Below are 19,615 nucleotides of genomic sequence, written 5' to 3'. Positions count from 1 at the left end.
TTCAAAGGGTAGATCTTATCGTAATCAATCAATCTTGTCTAATAGGATTCTGAAATTGTGCTTTCTCAGTGAATTTTCTCATTTCTTTTTTTAACTTTATCTAATCTGATAAATGAACTAAACTTCCCAAGAATATCAAACATTGTCGAAACAACATTGCAAAATAACTTGAGATTTATTAAACCCTCAGTTTGCCACACTTTTTCTGCCCTGAAGCCCATATATGACAATATCATGGGACAACTTATTCAATTTGCAATTGGTCATGATTTTTTTAACACACATCAAGGTGATACTCTTACATACACACCCACACACAACCCCTCACACAAACATACATAATCTATATGCATAAACATGCACTGCAAACACTCTGGTGTTGATTTAACACCAGCCCGGAATCTATGTCCACACCAGAGAAGTGTTAGCACCAGTTTCGTTTTGGTCTAACACCAGAAAGGTGTTTATACAACACCAGAAAGGTGTTTATACAACACCAATTAGTATTTAAACAGCATCGGTTTGATTCCAAATTGGTGTTGTTTTAATATTAATTGGTGTTGTATAAACATCTTCCTGGTGTTAGACCAAAACGAAACTGGTGTTGTTTAACACTTCTCTGGTGTGGACATAGATTCCGGGCTGGTGTTACATCAACACCAGAGTTTTTGCAGTGTGATAAAGGGACTGTGTTCTTCACAGTGACTCACACTCACGCGCTCAACGCCCATGCGCATCAAACCCACCACCAACTCTCACACACATACCATAATTGTAATTGTAGGAACACCCGCACCACCCCACACTTTACATGTACGGTATTTTTTTGTAGTTTTTGTAAGTGGGATCTTGGTCATTGCCTGTAGGTCATATAACGCGATCCTCAAATAATTAGTTTACGGTCGTGAATGCATGGAAATATCCTCTTTGCATGCTGAATCAATCGGTTTCTGCATACAATGAATTATCCTGCCGATGCGACTTATGAGTACGCAGGCAAGGCATCTGCAGAGGTCCATATCCTCATGTGAAAGGAATAAAAAAATGAGGGACTTTGATTTCATCTTTCCTTCTTTTAATGGATAGCAGTTGCTCTGCTGGTTTCAAAGTTCTTATGCATAGTGTGCATTGGTGCCTCCTAAAGAGCTCTTTCGTGGGATAATGCCTCCAAAGAGTTCAAGAGTGCCTTTGTACCCCTCGAGGTCTTCCCAGAATGCAATGCCCCAGCTTCAACTGTCCACAGAGTAGCATCGTCGTCCATCGAGACACTAAAAATGATCGAGCTCTCGATGCTTAGGAGTTCCACACTTTTCCAGAACCTGAAGTTTAAACACAAAGCACACTAAATACTGCTCTATTCAGTAGGTTGACAAACGGATGTCGTTGACGAGTCGCCAATATACCGCAGTTTCATTTCCAATGCGCTACATTATTTGAAGGTCAAGTCCACCCCATATTTTTTTATTTACATCAATAGAGAAAAAACAGACAAGCATAAAATGCATAATGCTGAATATTTCATCAAAATCGGATGTAAAGTATGAAAGTTGTGACAGTTTGAAATTTCGGCCTATTTTTCAAAAAATAGTTATATCCATAATTTAGTCACATGCAAATGAAAGAATCGATGATGTCCCTCACTCCCTATTTCTTTTGTTTTATATCGTTTAAATTATATTTCAATTTTTAAAGATTTGAAAATAAGGACCAACTTGACTGAACCATATAATGTTAAACAATAGTAATTCCACATTTTCAGGGAGAAATAAAAAAAAAATTCAAATGACAATGAGGAGAAAATTTGAATATTTCACATTTTCATATAATAAAATACAAAAGAAATAGTGAATGAGCGATGTCATCAGTTCCCTCATTTGCTTAGCGACCGGGATGTGCATATAACTGTTTTGTGAAATTAAGCGAAAATAAAAATGTCATAATAGTTTACATCCGATTTTGTTGAAATTTTCAGCGTTATGCTGGATTTTTCTCTTTTTATATAAATCATCATTTTGTACGGGTGGACATGTCCTTTAAACATCAAGGGATAATACCATGGTCACATTTGTTCTACGGCGGCCCGTACGGCGAGTCGAAAAAGCCGTTTTAACATTTTTTGTCCAACTACATACAGGTGGTTTGAATCAAAATTAATAAAACGGCTGTTTTCGACTCGCCGTACGGCCGCCGTAGAGCAAATGTGACCAAGGTATAAAGATACTAGCTCTAACCATGGACCTATGAAAGCTGGACATTCATCGGTTAGTTAATGAATTCACTAACATCTGACTGTCATTGTCATGTGAATAACATTCTCTTCATATTTATCTCCTGTGATACCATCATGGTCGCCGTCAATTAAACCCTGAGTTACAGAAGCTTTCGGTGATTAGACAGATAACAATTAGACAAACTGCATGCGCAGAAGGTAATAAATTACCTAAATTCTCCGAAATTAATGTGCAGTTCTGGTTTACAAATGGTTATCTTGGTTTCCAAGGTTTTTATTTGGAAAAATGTATGAATATTTCAAGATAGAGGCTGAAATGAAATTGATTGATTGTAATTTATAATCACATTTTAAAGATTTCTTCATAATATTCCAGAAAAACATGGTGGGTTTCTTGTAGGGGCCGTCCCCCTCTCGTTGTTAAAGAAGTCATTATGAGTGTGCAGAAGCGTGCAAATCGATAATAATAGATTTGATATCACAAAAATCGTCTGCTTCTCAATTTGCTGTTCCAAATCTGAAACATCTTAACTGAAAGGTATAATCTGTTACAAGACATCAGCCAACAAACGACAAAAAGAGGAAAACATTCCTTTGTAAAGATCAGATTCGCCTTGGTAGTCGCTATTGTCAGAGCACATGTATGTTATCATTAATATGCACATAATCAGGAGACGGCGACTATGATTGCATCAAAAGAATGCTCGCGTTAATCGTCCATTTCTTATAGGTCCATGCTCTAACTAAGGATTCCATAGGTCTTAGATTCCAAGAGAAGCGAACTAGGCACGAGTCAGAGACTCCAACTCTCCCGCTTTCGGACCATTCACAAGCCCATTTTCGCAAAATCTCCCGTTCTCCCGCTCGAGATTTAATATCTCCCGCCCAGGCCATGTGTTTCCCGCTTAAGATGTGTTATTATTATCTTTCTCCCGCCCAAACACCTTTTTAAACTAATTCAAATTTTGATATTCATGTTAAAATTTAAAGGACAAGTCCACCCAAACCATTAGTTGATTTGAATAAAAGAGAAAAATCCAATAAGCATCACACTGAAAATTTCATAAAAATAAGATGTAAAATAAGAAAGTATAGACATTTTAAAGGTTCACTTAATTTCACAAAATAGTTATATGCACATCCTGGTCGGTATGCAAATGAGGAGACTGATGACGTCATCCAGTCACTATTTCTTTTGTATGTCATTTAGAAATATTCTAATTTTCTCCTCATTGTCAAGTGAAACAAAGCTTAATTTCTCCCTGAACATGTGGAATTAGCATTGTTTTCGTAATATATGATTTAGTCAAGTTGATCCTTAATGTCAAATCTGTCAAAGATGAAATATTGTATAATTCAAACAATAAAAAACAAAATAAATAGTGAGTGATGGACGTCATCGACTGTCTCATTTGCATGTCACTGAGATGTGCAAATAACTGTTTTGTGAAAAATAAGCGAAACTTAAAAACTTTCTTAGTTAACATCCAATTTTGATGAAATTTTTAGCAATTTGCTAGTTGGATTTTTTTAAGTAGAGCGCCAACGCTCCGCGCGATTTCGTACTCGTAAATTTAGCAGGCGCGAGCTAGCTAGCATCATCCCTCCATCATGTCCATAGGCCAGCCTATGGCCTTCGAGTATGATTTGATTCATTGAATTGTTAATTACTTAGTATCATCCTAATGCGTACATTCCCCCCCCCCCCCCAAAAAAAAAATAATAATAATAATACAAATAAAATAAATAAATAAATGAATAAATAAATAAATAAATAATAATAATAATAATACAAATAACGACCAAGAACAAAGAGAAAAGGAAAGAGAAAAGGGTGAAATATGATATAATTTTTTAATATGATGTCAAAGTCTATCACAAAGTTGGATTTTAAACAAATAAAAATGTCAAAATTTGTACTTGTTCGCTACGCGACACGCCATATATCTAGCCCCCTCAACATTTTTGGCTCATTACGCCACTGGTGCCATCATATATTGAAAAATTAGCCTGAGCATGAGAGAGCATCTAGAACCCTTGAGCTTCCTGGGACCTTTGAGCGAGACCTGGACCCCGGTCGCAAGGGAGTTGGCGTTGGAGTCTCCAGTTTGCTAGGGGATCCAGGCGGGGGAATCTCCAGATCAGAAGGTTCTTGGGATTGGAGTGTCTGACGAGTAGATCGGTCTTTTGTTCTATTTATTGGATTTTCTCGGTATCATTAGCCATGAAGCGCTTTTTATAATTACTAGAAATTCTTGTGGTGAAATTAAGAGTGTTTATTTCTCTTAACCTATATATAGTGGACGAGTGATTGCCCCTTACATTTGAATTGGAATATACATGTAAGGTGCATATTACTTAATTTTACATAATGATATTAAAAGTTACCTAAAATGATCACGAATGAAGAGAGTAAGGTCCGGCGGATTAGCACTGTACTCTTCCTGTTTTTTTTTCTACTATCTTTCCGGATTTTGCTTTCTCTCTCTTTCTCTCTCTCTCTCTTGGAGGTTCTTATTTTTCGTAACTTCGCATGAGACATGTAGAATATGTTAGCTGTAAAATTCTCGCATTCATTTCTACGTCATCTGAATCCGTATGAGGATTGAAAAAGAAACATTATAAGTCTCTACAAAAATGTTAATGTCGTCGGAATTAGAAATTCGGGGTTTTTCACTGGCAAAAAAAATGCTCACATTTGCACACAATTTCTCCAGGTACCAAACCAAATTTTCCAAGTTGAGTTACTAATTATTTGTTATGCTCCAGTAAATTCATGTACACGTTATGCTGACTCCATCATAACCGCCGGAATGCGCCGTTCTGTTATGAGTGTAACCATGTCCATGGTGTAACCAAGCATAGAATGAAGGAACAATCCACCACATCCAACCAACATTTTCATTTAGCCGCCAGATTGACTCAACGAGAGAACAAAGACAGGGAGCGGAGTAAAATCTCTAACTGAAAATTAGACAGACTGGATTATTCTGAGGACAAAAGCATTTCCAAGGACCATGTGAGTGCTCCGTAAATTAAGTATTATCACACTTATATCTTATTGGTTATCTAATCAACGACTCCAAAACCATGTTACTTTATTTATAGTACCATTCTGAAACAAACAGTATATGCCTCGTATTCATCAGGACAGTAGTAGTAGTAGTAGTAGTAGTATTAGTAGTAGTAGTAGTAGTAGTAGTAGTAGTAGTAGTAGTAGTAGTAGTAGTAGTAGTAGTAATAGTAGTAGTAGTAGTAGTAGAAGTAGTAGTAATAGTAGTAGTAGAAGTAGTAGTAATAGTAGTAGTAGTAGTAGTAGTAGTAGTAGTAGTAATAGTAGTAGTAGTAGTAGTAGTAGTAGTAGTAGTAGTGGTAGTAGTAGTAGTAGTAGTATTAGTAGTAGTAGCAGTTATAGTAGTAGTATTAGTAGTAGTAGTAGCAGTAGCAGCAGCAGCAGCAGCAGTAGTAGTAGTAGTAGTAGCAGTAGTAGTAGTAGTAGTAGTAGTAGTAGTAGCAGTAGCAGTAGTAGTAGCAGTAGTAGTAGTAGTAGTAGTAGTAGTAGTAGTAGTAGTAGTAGCAGTAGTAGTAGTAGTAGTAGTAGTAGTAGTAGTAGTAGTAGTAGTAGCAGCAGTAGCAGTAGTAGTAGTAGTAGTAGTAGTAGTAGTAGTAGTAGTAGTAGTAGTAGTAGTAGTAGTAATAGTAGTAGTAGCAGCAGTAGTAGTAGTAGTAGTGATGGTGGTGTTCATATGTTTTAGGGTTTGTTCCCTGTGCTTCCTTGCATTTCTGATTCAGTAGATGTCAGAAAATGTTATCTTCTTATACATGCATAATCACTTTATCATTGACCAAATTCTATTAACTGTGTTAAGATATTTTTCCATCTCTCTTTCCTTTTATGCTTAAACGCAATCATCATCCACACTAAACCTAAACACAGCCGTGACGGTTTTCATTATTTTTTAATCTAGATTCGTGGATCAAGGATCATCTTACCCCTGAGGAAGGGGAAGCCCTGGAAATTTGAAGATAGAAAATTCTAATAATTAATTTCCTAGCCATTTTTAATAATTGTCTTAAGTTTGATTTTTAATTCATGGGCCGAGGAACCGAGGGAAGGGCGTTTCAGCCTCAACCCCAATTTTTCAATAAAGGTGTACAAAATCAAAAAAATTGCCATCTGATTGAACTTTTGCGCATGACCGGCCAACCCCTACCTACATGTTCAAAATCTTTTGGGGGTTCCTATATACATTAAAGAATTCTGATAATTTTGTTATTTATTAGTTTATCACTTCACTCTCAACAGGGATCTGACCACATAGGAAATACAGTGAGAGCATGAGAATCTCAAGGAGTGGATATAGTCACTGAGGTAAGTTAAATTTATTAAAAACTCATCCTCTTTATTATTTCTTCTTTTTGCGAATGATACGAGTTAATTTTTGACACACAGAAATCCCCATATTCTTCTTGAAATACTAAATGTTGAATCATGCTCTATGTCATATGTATTCTTTTAAAAGTAGACAGAAAAAAGTTTCTTTGACAATCGTATGCTTGTATGTAGATAATGCTTAAGTCACACGGCCACTTACGGTAGCTATGGCAGCATCCGCTAGGATCCGTATCATCTGTAAGCATCCGTATCCTATTCATAATTACAAAAGTGCTTAAAATGTCTAGCTTTAAGGACTTAATATCAACAAATATCGCCATTAATTTCATTAGGCATATTGATTAAATATTAGTTAAATGTGATAATAATGATGATATTAATAGTAATAATAATAATATAATATTTGTATAGCGCCCGTATCTACATTTTTAGGTGCTCAATGCGCTCCTATATTACACCGGCTAAGCTAGTCTACCGATACCGGTGACACAGCTTTTTGAGGAATTACTTCCTGTCGGTACCCATTTACTTCACCAGGGTTGAGTGCAGCACAATGTTGGTGAATTTATTGCTGAAGGAAAACACACATGGCTTGGAATCGAACCCATGTCCTTCAGATTGAAAAAAACGAGTCTTAACCACTAGACCACGACGCCCGAACAAATAATATCCTTTTCATGAATTCCTAATCATTGAATTGTTGCTTTTTCAGATCGGAATATCAACATTTCCAGCAAGGGAATAAGGGAGATAGTCATCATTTTCATATAGGACTTAATGACAAAATGTGCTTGTCCCGTTCCTAGGTCAAAGTAAAAAAAAGCTCGTACTTCGGGTTCGCATCGTAGTGCGACCCTTATCCTCGTCACAATTTTCCAACATAGTGCTTGAAATAGTGTTTTTTTTTTCAGATCGGAACATAAAACATGTTTAGCTCGCGCATCGTGCTTGCATTATTGATTTAGGAAGATACCCTTCTTCATCATTATAAAAAGAAATATGTTTATAATGTCCACATTCCAGGTCTAAAAACATGGACTTTAAGTCCACTCCCCCCGGGTTTGTCTTGGTGCAAAACGCAATTCATTTTTATTTACTGAATACTTGTTCTCCGCTCTTATTAATTGATCAAATCTTCAATTAATAAAGGAGCTGTCTTGATAAGACCTTCATTTTTTACAGCTTTACCTAATTTAAATATTTATACCAATATGTATGTACATACTATTGAATTGCTTTATTTCATCTTGAATTGCATGTTTTCATCAAATGTGTTGTAAAATGTTTTAATATTGGAATTGAACAAAATTAAACTGACCTAATCTAGGAGGTTTAGATCAGAATTAAAAAAGTTTTCTGCTCGCGCTTCGCGCTCTCATTATTTATGTAGGAACATACCCATCCTTTCCCTGGTTACAAAATATGAATTGATTTTCCCGTTTTCTAAATAACAAAATTGCAGGGCTTTTGCTCCTCGCTCGCATTAATTGTTTAGTTACATACATATTCTATAATGGGGGAGCCGTGGTTTGGTTGTTCTGACTCTCACCTTGAAAACAGAAGGTCGTGTTTTCGAATCCCACTGCGGTCTGGCGTCCTTTGGCAAGGCGTTAATCCACACTATGCCACTCTCGATCGTGGCCCAGGTGCTAAATGGGTACCCGGTAGGTTGTGAAAGTCATTGTAGCTTGTCCAGTATTGCGTGCGCCTCACAGGCGACTGACTGGAATACTCCCCAGGGAGTGGAGGATGTGCATACATTGTGTGTGGGAATGACTGATTAAATCCGATGAGCGGGGTAATCTGTAAAGCACAAGGCACGTCGTTCCGATATAGCGCTATATAAAAACGGATTATTATTGTTATTATTATTATTATTATCGTGTTCATGATTATAAAAGTGCTTAGAATATCCAGTTTTCAGGTCGGAATCGCACAGATTTTCACCTCGCTTTTTGTGCTCGAATTATTTGCTTGTTTAAATACGTATCGTCTTTATGGGTAACTGCAAACAGTCATTAATTGCAGTCCCGTTGGATTAGTTCACTATCAGATTTCAACTCGCGCTTCGCGCTCGAAGTAATTACAGTCAAACTTGAAAAAGTCAAAATTGAGTAAGCATTAATAGCGCCTCAAAGAAAGAAAAGACAAGTAATTAGGAAAAGAGAAAATGGGGTTATCAATAGAAAAAATATACTCGGACATACATATGACAAAATTGGCAGAAGCAGCCGTGCCACCCGAGGCGGCGCAAAAAGAAAAAAAAATAAGGGAAAAAAGAAAATATAAAAAAAAACATACATAATATTAAACATAAGGAAATAGACATTTATATATGAAAATAAAAAACGCTCACGCTTCGTGCTCGCATTGCTTTATGAGTGAGATAAACATCTGCTCAAGAGGAGGAACTGGGGTCTAAAATATTCCATTTTCATGTCAACATGCACAAATTATTCTGCTGGCGATTTGAGTTTTTCATTCCTTTTTTTGGTGAGATACGGATCCTGTTCATGATTATAATTTATAAAAAAAAAGTGATGAATACAAAAATATCGGCTCGTGCTATGCATTCGTATTATTCAAATTGTAAGATACGTATCCTCTATATGAATTCTCATGAACCCTCCCTGAATTATCCCTGTCATGCAGTAAATCAAATATTCGCATTGATTGTTTAGTTTGACACATGCATCCATCACAAAACGTTTAGAATGCCCATTTATAGTGCTTAATCGGCAAAAAAATCATTAACTTAGTGAGTTCCACATCCTCTTCATAATTTGCCTGCAATTTATTGTAATTTATTAAAAGTCAGTATAAGATATAAGATCGCATCATTTATCGAGATAAATAGCTTTTTAATGAGTGTAAACCTGTTCAAAATATTCATTTTCAGATCGTAATTCTACAAATTTTCACGTTCTCGCTCGCATTATTTTTTTTACTACGATCTTGCTCATGATTACAAGAAACGGCTCAGAATGTTTACTTTTAAGGTCTAAATAATTACGTGAAATATCAGGAAAAATATTCTCGCGCTCGCACTCTCATTGTTTATAATGACATCTTATTTGTATCCACGAAATTGATATATATTCAAAACGGCAGTTTTAAATAAGAATTCCCCACGCAAAAATGGGAAGGGAAGCTGTTAAAGGGCTTTAAAAAACGATTGTTCATACAAATACCCCGACCCCCATATTTAGATTCCAGTCATACTAGGGGGTGGGTGGGACAGGGTGGGCTCCAGACCCCCCCCCCCCCATTTTTTCCAAAACCGTGTACAAAAACTTAAAATGCCCATCTGATTGTCATGTTTGCGTGGTAAGCCAGCCCCCCCTTTTTTTTTAACCGTTCCGCGGCCGCTGTTATATCCTTGAACTACGCGTCATTCTATCAAAATTTTACTGTCTTCAAATCAACAGAAAACACTTTGTATGAAAGAACTACACATTCCAGAATAATAAATCGTCATCGCCGAGAAAATGGTTCTTTTATCAGCTCTTCCGTTGATAGGTTCACGGTTGATCAACCTTTTGAAATATTATTTTGAAATAACGAAAGACATTTCTATTGATTTCTAAGCAAAATGAAGTAATGGCATTTCGTGACGAAAATACAAATCGTGTGATCCTAGAAAAAAAATTATGTATTTTAAGGGTTTTGTACATTAAAGAGCAACATATAAAAGCATCGGAATGTGCGGGGGTAGAGTGTCTTTTCACTGTGAAAATTGCCCGATATGCATACTCGTTAGAGCTTAGTAAAGAACAAATAACAAAATGTTGATTTTAAATGTTTGAAGCGGGTGTTGTGAGCTGTTGATAAGAAAAGGATCTGAAACTTAAAAATGAAACATGTGTATGAGCGCTTGTGTTTGCTCTCAAAAAGCCTGAAACACACCACAATATAGAATGAAAAGAATTATAAGCGTAATTTTAATAATCGTCTCTGAGATATTTAGCTCATGCCCTTTTTTCTCAAATTCCAAGCTTTCGTTATATCTGTGTGTGTATAACTCCTATGCACTGAGAAGCTACAACCGCCTCATAGCCCATTTTATTACACTTATACTGTGTAATGCAAACTGTGAGTGACCGACAGTGTTTATCAGCTGTACGAAAATTTCTTTCACTATACAGTATATTAAAATTATAAGATTTTTTATGGTTCCTCGTCTATTCGCCCCTTACTATATAATGCAAAATGTGAATGAGGACAATAATTTGAGGTAACATTCGTCATTCCAAGGAAGCTCCTTGGTAATTCCGAAGATTCGTAATTCCAAAGGTTCGTTAATACGGAAACAAAATAAGTTTCGTAATTCAGAAGGTTCGTTAGTTCGAAAATGAAATACGGTTCGTTTTTCCGAAAGTGAAATTAATATTTTTTTAAACAAAAAAATGGTCACAATAACAATATATTATGCAGTAATAGTTTCAACGAAGGATTATACTTGTGTATGTTGTGGTAAAATCGTGTATCGCATCAAGAATTGGCGCTTGGATCAAACATCTTAATATTTTTTCTCTGAGAAATATCGGAATATGGATTAAGAATGTCGGGGACTGTGTATTGCTGACGATCATGTGAATAACTCCAAGATGAGGGGATTTTTTTAGCGGAGAGGGTGTCATTTTCAACAGCTTTTGCTGGTTATGATAAAAAAAATCCCCGCAGGTAAAAAAAAATGCCCTTTTCCAAAAAAGGAAATGCCTTTTTTTTTAATGAAATGTGCTTATTTCGAAATAAGATACTCTTTTTGAAGTAAAACATAATACATTTCAGATTAGAAAAGAATTTTCTTTACTCACCATTCTTCTGGTTAAAAAATGCCTATAAAAAATGTCCAGATTTCTGGTTAGAATATCATGAATTTTAACGTGTTCGCGTTAATGCTTGGGTTAGATAGACAAGTTTTTCAGGATTATGAGAACTGCTCTTTCCATCCTTTTCTCTCCCCTTTTCTTTTCCTTTCTTTCTTCCTCTTTTTGGCCTCCTCCTTTTCGCCTGCCCGGGGGCGAAATTATTTTTCCCACCGAGTTCTGGACCAACATATGAATATTCATGACTTGCGTCTTCGGATTGAGAGTACGCATGCGCAGTGGACTTGGCCTCGACCATACCAGTGCCGATCGTAAGCATTCACGTTGCTCAGAATGAATTAACATCGTCAAATTACCGGTACCCTTACATAGTTACATATAGGTCTTATAGGCTTAGATCTATATATATATATATCCAATTCTTAAACACTTAATAAACTAGCTGCCATTAATGGCAAGACATGTGCTAGGGTAGGGCTAGCTTAGGCTAGCGCATTAACTTTACCTCAAATCTGGACCTATCTAATTAATGCCTATAGTACTAATCAGTGTTGTAGTGCCTTGATGCTCGGCCTTCGCCTTTTAAGGCGCCTTAATGCCTAGCTACTTATTCAAAGCCTTGGCCTTGAGAGGGCCTTGGCCTTGAGGATTTTGAGCCTTGAAATTTTAAGGCATTTTCAAGGCTTTCAAGGCATTTTGTATTTTGTACTTTCATTTGTTTTAAATAAGTAATTATAAATGTTTCAATTGTTTTTTTTTTTTTTTTTTTTTTTAAGAACACTAATGGTCAATACTACCAATCACCAGTAACAGTAGCAGCAGCAGTAGTAAGTGTACTAGCAGTGTCATCAATTGTAATTGTCACCATTATCAAGAAATTCAAACAAAGAATACATCAGTTATGAAAAATAGCATTATGTAATGGTAATGTGTTGTAATCATATGATGATAATGACAGTAAATAATAATGGTCATGATCAAGATAATAGTGCTTTGATGACAAGAATAATTTTTACATCTGACTGCAATTTTGACAACAATTTTCATACTTTAAACATAGCTACCTCTAAAGAACGATAACAAGGTTGATTTCTATTCCATTAGGATTTTCCTTGTATTATTTTCTTTGGCCAACAAGAATGTTTTAAGTCTTAATGATATTCTGAAAAGATTTGGTAAACTTGAAAACAGTCTCCAATTTTGTCATATCCAAATGGTTTATGTCAATGGAATGATGAGCCAGAAACTTTGAGGGGCCAAGCATGGCATATATAGAGCAAAATTTCTGTCAAAAAAAAGAAGAAAGCGATTGAAGCGAGCGAGTGAACAAAATCTGTCCCCCTCTTTCTATAAGAAAAGCTAATTTTGCAATAGATTGTTTAAAAATAATGTCACATTTACTCCATCTTTTCCTTTCCCTTTCCCCCCTTGTCTAAGTTTTTTCTTGGTGGTGGGACTTCTTCTTTTCTCTATCTCTCTTCTAAATTTTATATTTTTGGGGGGTCAGATTGACAAAACAAAGGGGAAAAAATGTTTACTTCTTTTTAATCATATATCGTTCAACATTGAATCTCATTTCTCTACAGTTTCAAGGAAATAAACAACGTATTTGTTTTTGTGTCAATATGGTTTCAAGAAATAATAATTAACAAAAATAATTAAAAAATTAATAATTATTAATATTATCAATAAGTATAAATAATTAATGATTAATTAACTGTTTAATAAAAGTGGTTGTAAGCAGAAAAAAATATGAAAACTGACAAGAGTCCTAAAAAAAACTCATTTTCAGTTTAAGCATTTGAAAATTTTAGCTTGCGCTTTGTGCTCTCTTGCCCCCCCCCCTCCAAAAAAAAATCCCTGTAGGATTTTTTTTTCCAAATGAAATATGCCCTTTTAAAAAAAGAAATACCTTCTTTAATAATAAAACATAATACATTTTAGGTTCGAAAATCACAGATTTTGAATCGTGCTTGCATCAATTATTGTTTAGTACAGTACTGCTAATGGTTACAAAAAGTATAGAATGTTGCTTTATGCATGGTTGAAATATCACAAATATTTGGCTCGCTTCCTGCACTCGCATCAATTATTGTACTCGTTCTCTTCCCGTTCACAAAAAAATGCTTAGAATGTCCAGTTTTCAGGTTGGAATATCACAAATTTTTGAGCTCGCGCTTTGCGCTCGCATTATTTTTTATTGGTGAGTTATGTATATATCTTATTTAAAATGCAGTAATTAACTGCTTAATTAACTGCTTCCTTTACTGGTCAGTATATAAAAAGAATTAGCGAGCGCAAAGTTATTTTTAGTTAGATACACATCTTTTTCATGATTACAAAACCAGCTCAGAATAAAATAATTTCCATGTCTTATTACACGACATGTCAAGAAGTTTGAGCTGGTGATTCGCGCTGGCAACATCGCGCAAGGAAATTTCAACAATGATTAGCCCCATAATTGACCATAAATCAAGTTTTACAACATCAGAATTGATTTTTTTTTCAAAACCGCTTGCTCGCTATGCTTTCTCGCTGAGAAGTAAAACCTAAAGCAAAATATCTATCTTATAATTAAAAATCACTTTAGAAAGCCTTTGCTCATCTTAATTTCTATAAAACACACAATTACTTCACGCAGTTCATAATCTCATTTTTAAAATACATGTATCTGTTTGCACAAAAAAAACTAATTTTGATAAATGGGTGCCTTTTTGGCGTTGACCCCCCCCCCCCCATAATAATTTTCTGCTGCCCCTGTCCCAGGGAGTGGAGAAAAACATACGTTGAGAATGCCAGGATCAGATGACCGTGGTAATAATAATTATTGCAATGTAAATCGCCTATAGAAAAATTATGGATTATGTGTACACAGGTAACTATATCATTATTTTAATATGTCTCTATCATGAAGTTATTTTTGTTTTAAATGTACAAAGGTTATTTTTTTTTTTCTCGCTCAGTCCCCTCCCTCACATACATTTTACAATGTGTGATGTCTGCCGCCTGAGTATTGTTAGTTCATTGTTCTGTATATCGTAAGTTTGAAATGCCTTGGCCTTGAGGTTTTCAGGCCTTGGCCTTGGGTTTCCATGCCTTGGCCTTTGGTATTGAAGCCTTGGCCTTGGGTATTAAAGCCTTGGCCTTGGAGGTTTGAACCTTGACTACAACACTGAATAGCCGACTAATGCCATGGTTAACTTCGAACTGGTCAATTCCGAACTTCACGTTTAATTAGGTTTAGACAAAATATTAGCTTATTTGCCATGGTTTAATATGTCTAGTCCGTATACAAAACCAGTCCTAGATCTAAAAAAAAATTATCTTAGTTCTAGTCTAGTCTCTATATCTAGACTCTGATCTACGCTGTATCAGCATGGAACCACTAGTGTACCAAGGGGGGGGGGGGGGGGAGAGACTGTCCCTCTGACGAGTCACAACTGATTCAGGGAATGTGCCCCCTTTGAGAAGCCAAATTAATAATTTGTAATGTAAAAATGCAATGAAAAAGACGTATGTCCCCTTTTTTTGTACGTGAAGATCTTTTTTTTTTTTTTTTTGCTTGTCAATTTTTTTTTTCAGCTAAGAAATCCATAATTTGGGGTGAAGACCCTTTTTTTTGGGGGGGGGCTTGTCACATTTTTTCGCGGACGAAATATCCTCTAAAAAATTTGCCCCCCTTTTGGAAAATTCTAGGTACACCAGTGCGTGCATGGAACGTATTCTAACGTCAGGCACAAATTAACGTCAGTGATCTTGATCCCCGTCTTCACCCAAAATTAAGGATTTCGTAGCTGAAAAAAATTTGACAAGAAAAAAAAAAGATCTTCATGTTCAAAAGAGGGGACATACGTCTTTTTTCGTTGCATTTTGACATTACAAATTATTAATTTGGCTTCTCAAGGGGGGGGGCACGTCCCCTGGATCAGTTGTGACTCGTCAGGGGGCAGTCTGCCCCCCCCCTTTGGTACACTAGTAGTGGTTCCATGCTGATAGCGCGTAGATCAGAGTCTAGATCTAGAGACTAGACTAGAACTAAGATATTTATTTTAGATCTAGGACTGGTTCTGTATACGGACTAGACATATTAAACCATGGTAAATAAGCTAATATTGGTCCAAACCTAATCAAACGTAAAGTTCGGAATTAACAAGTTCGAAGTTAACCATGGCATTAGTCAGCTATTCCTATTAGTATTAGGCATGTCCAGATTTGAGGTAAAGTTAATGCGCTAGCCTAAGCTAGCCCTACCCTAGCACATGTCTTGCCATTAATGGCAGCTAGTTTGATAAATGTTTAAGAATTGGATGTATATAGATCTAAGCCTATAAGGCCTATGTAACTATGTAAGGGTACCGGTAATTTGACGATGCTAATTCATTCTGAGCAACGTGAATGCTTACGATCAGCACTGGTCGAGGCCAAGTCCACGCGCATGCGCCCTCTCAATCCGAAGACGCAAGTCATGAATATTCATATGTCGGTCCAGAACTTGGTGGGAAAAATAATTTCGCTGCCCGGGGCCCGGGCCCCGAGGCCCCCCCCCCTCCAAATACGCGCAAGGAAACAGTAGTCGTAGTAGCAGCAGTAGTAATAGATGTGGACTATGTCTATTGTGTCTGATATATAACGGACATTTTTACAGGAACTGCCCACTGGAAATACTTAGGCTTATCATCTTATACGTATTAGGAGGTCGTCTTGTGGTTTTACTGATGATGTGTAAGACAAAACCATGAATTAATTCATTATTCACCCTTATATTCTTCATATCATAAAACAACACTAAAGACTCTCTACTCACAAACTAATTAACGTGTACAAAAAATGTTAAAATTGCAATCCGGTTGTCATTTTGCATGGTCAGTCCCCCCCCCCCCCTCCTTAAAAGCCAGTGGCCCCTGTGTATCAAATAATTGCGTTATTTTATTGCTTTATTACTTCACTTCCAACAGAAACCTTACCATTTAGCATATACACTTTAGAGCAGGGACATGAGAGGGACGTCCCTGCTTGAGAATCACAGGGGTCAGACATCGTGAATATAGTTAACGAGGTAAGTGAATCATATTTCTATAGAGTCGAGGGAGTGACTATTAAACGCAAGTTGATGTCATGAAAATTAACAAATTTTGCTTATATTTATTTCATTTGTATGTATCTTTTAATAAAATTGACTCATCATTCCCCTTATTCTGCTTGAGGAGTTAATATCAAAGTGATACATTGTTTATTTGTTGTCGGTTAGGTGACGCACAGCGTCCAATTAAACATTTTGTATGGGTGGAAACCAGAGAACTTCCCCACATCAACATAATACAATGAGATCCCAGTATCGATTTCAATATCACTTCATCGATGTATTTATTGTAACTAGGCAATGTGCGATAAGACCGTTATTGTGCGGAGACAAAGTATCTTTGCGGAAGAACTTCACATTTTCCCGATTCAATTCATTCTTTTATGATAATAATAGTTTCATTTTTATAGTGCTTATTACACTTTGTTTCTAAGCGCTTTACATTCCCGCACACGATGTATGCACTTTCTCCACTCCCTGGAGAGCATTCCAACAAGAGTTGCAAGACTCAATTACTGGGCATACTACTTAGGCTTTCGCATCATACCGGGTACCCATTTAACACGTGGGGGAAAGGACGCTAGGCCGTGATGTGATTCGAACACACGACACACTATGATTACAAGGCGAGAGTCAAAACCGCTACACCACGACGCTTTACAGTTCAAACATAATACAAAGTAATGTTAATCATCTTAGAAATTAACGGATTGACATCTTAAAGACTGTAAAGAGAAGTATAAAAATAGCGCATATGCAAATCCAGGGGGTCCAATCCCGGGGGGCCATCCAGGGGGCCCCTTATTGTAAGCGCAAAAAAGAAATAATTTTCACACACGTCTCTGTCCTGTCAATATGGCTTCCAAATAATTAATTAGAATAATTATACTAACGTGCAATACTAAATTGTACAATATAAAAGTAAAGGCATTTCTCGTTCCACTCGTTCGCAAAGTTTTGATTAACATAGTTTCAAGCAGTGAGGTCCAAGCAGGAAGGGATCCAGGATTTTCCAGAAGGGATGCACATTTTCCCGATGAAAATTTTATAAGCAAAAAAAAGGTTTTCACCTATATTGAAGGTTATTTCGTAGTCGGAAAATTTGAATAGCAAAACAAAAAAAAGGTTCTCATGTTCAAAATGGCAGGGACACTGAATAAAAACAAATTATAAATGTTGATTATGGCTTTCAAAAGGGGGAGCACGGACCGGCCGGCTGTGCCCCCTACCCTCTAGATCCGCCTCTGGGTACAAGGGTAGTCTACGTCATATTAGTAGCTATTTTCAAGTCATCTTTATATCACCATGGCGCTGAATTAATGCAGGTTTGTTACCTTCTCTAGTAAAATGACCAACCCCTTACATTTCCTAAAATAACAATGCGAACGATTTCTAGCAACAAGATTAATGGATATCATATGTGACCTAATATTTTTTATTACGTTATGACATTTTTATGTTTTGTTTTTATTGTCGTTCTGCTTGTTCGTATCCTTTAAAATCCTGTAGTTGTCAGTAGGTATATATTTAACCCTATGTTGAGTATTCTGTCAACACGATTGTGCCCATGACCAAATCATTGTACTGTATGTTTCAGCATCATGATTTTTGACTATTTTTCTCGAACTTACAAAGTATTGAACACTGCTACATATTTAGGGATGGATGCCAGCTGTGCTATGGGCGCAGTATTCAAAACTCCGCCCTCCATATCATTTTTAACCTCTGTACGTTTACTGGAAGGGCACGCCTCCAAACCATTATACTAAATAGCCTTGGTCACCCATAAAGGCGATTTTTTTTTCGAAATGTTAACAACCCAACGCCAAAGAAAAATACCAGCTAACGGCAATTTTGCCTCGCATCGCGCCCGACGCATCAGAAACTTAAGCCCCTTTCACAATTGACGTACGACCATTTGCGACCTTTTGGTCGTCCGACAGGCTGCAACAGGCATCAATCGCTAGTCATCTTATGAGATCGCACAGAGGCTTTCACAAATACAACAGCTGTCGTACAACAAAAACAACCACTAAACCCCATTGCACGAGTAGGTCGCAAATGCTTGCTCGTGCGATCACATGCGAGTGTTGCACGAGGGATTGCGAGTGCAACTGTCGTATACATACGAATGCAACGGTAGTGCAATGTTGTAAGACGTGTTGCGATCGGTCTTACAACAGTCTTATGACCTACATATTATCACACCCAATCGCAAGACTGGTCTCTATTGGTCGCTAGCACATGTGCAAGTGTTGTACCACCTCCAGTCGACTTAATGCGATCAAGTCGTACAACGTTGAACAACACTCACACTATGATCTCCAGACCGATGGTGCGATCTAATGCGAGTTAATTGATCGTATTTGATGGCGTTTGGATTTGAACATCTTCAAAGTTCAGATGCGACCAGTCACGACCACCTCGAGTTCGTGCGACCGTCTACAACGAATGCGAGTGCTCGCAAGACACCAAGAGATCGATCGTGCTACAACAAGAAAAAAAAAACTGTTGCAGGCGGTCGTAAACTGGTCGTACGTCAATTATGAAAGGGGCTTAATATATATATATATAGCCCGTTTCATGAAGGTCGTATGATGGTTTGAGCATGGGGAGGTGGAACTAAAGTGGTATGGGGTGCACATTTTGAGGAGGTGAAACTAAAGTTTGGAAAAAAAAAAATAGCTCTAAACATTAAGTAGAAGAGGTCCTAAAAGAGGTACGATTTGTCACTAAATAATGGTTCATTTCCATATTCGACTTGTAGACAGGTCCAATGTACTACATCAGTTCTCATAACTATAATCTGACCTCATTTCCTAATTCATTTGTATTTCCTCCCATCTAGTAGTGGAAGGTGTAGAAATAGAAAGATAGAATGAGTGAGAGAGAGGGGGATTTGAATGAGATCAAGGGTTGTGTATAGAGAAATAGCGGTGTATTAAGAGTTGTAATTCGGCTGTGCAAGAGGGAAGGGCACTTACAACGAGATTGTCCGAACCCCGGATTAACAAGCGAAGAAGGCCGAGAGGAGCCGATCGGTAAGCAAGGAACTTTGGATACTCGGGAGCCGCGAAGTC

General features: G+C 36.9%; 1 long non-coding RNA gene across 1 annotated transcript; it reads left to right on the top strand.

The window, feature by feature from the left end:
* Nucleotides 1-5,027: 5,027 nt before the first annotated feature.
* LOC135157589 (uncharacterized) lies at nucleotides 5,028-19,206 on the top strand. The gene is made up of 3 exons (XR_010296586.1): nucleotides 5,028-5,249; nucleotides 6,537-6,602; nucleotides 16,411-19,206. It is a non-coding gene; the product is annotated as an uncharacterized LOC135157589 (long non-coding RNA).
* Nucleotides 19,207-19,615: the final 409 nt, after the last annotated feature.

This window comes from Lytechinus pictus, chromosome 19, assembly GCF_037042905.1.
Source record: "Lytechinus pictus isolate F3 Inbred chromosome 19, Lp3.0, whole genome shotgun sequence".
NCBI classification, from domain to species: Eukaryota; Metazoa; Echinodermata; class Echinoidea; order Temnopleuroida; family Toxopneustidae; genus Lytechinus; species Lytechinus pictus.
This window is presented reverse-complemented; position numbering and strand designations above follow the sequence as displayed.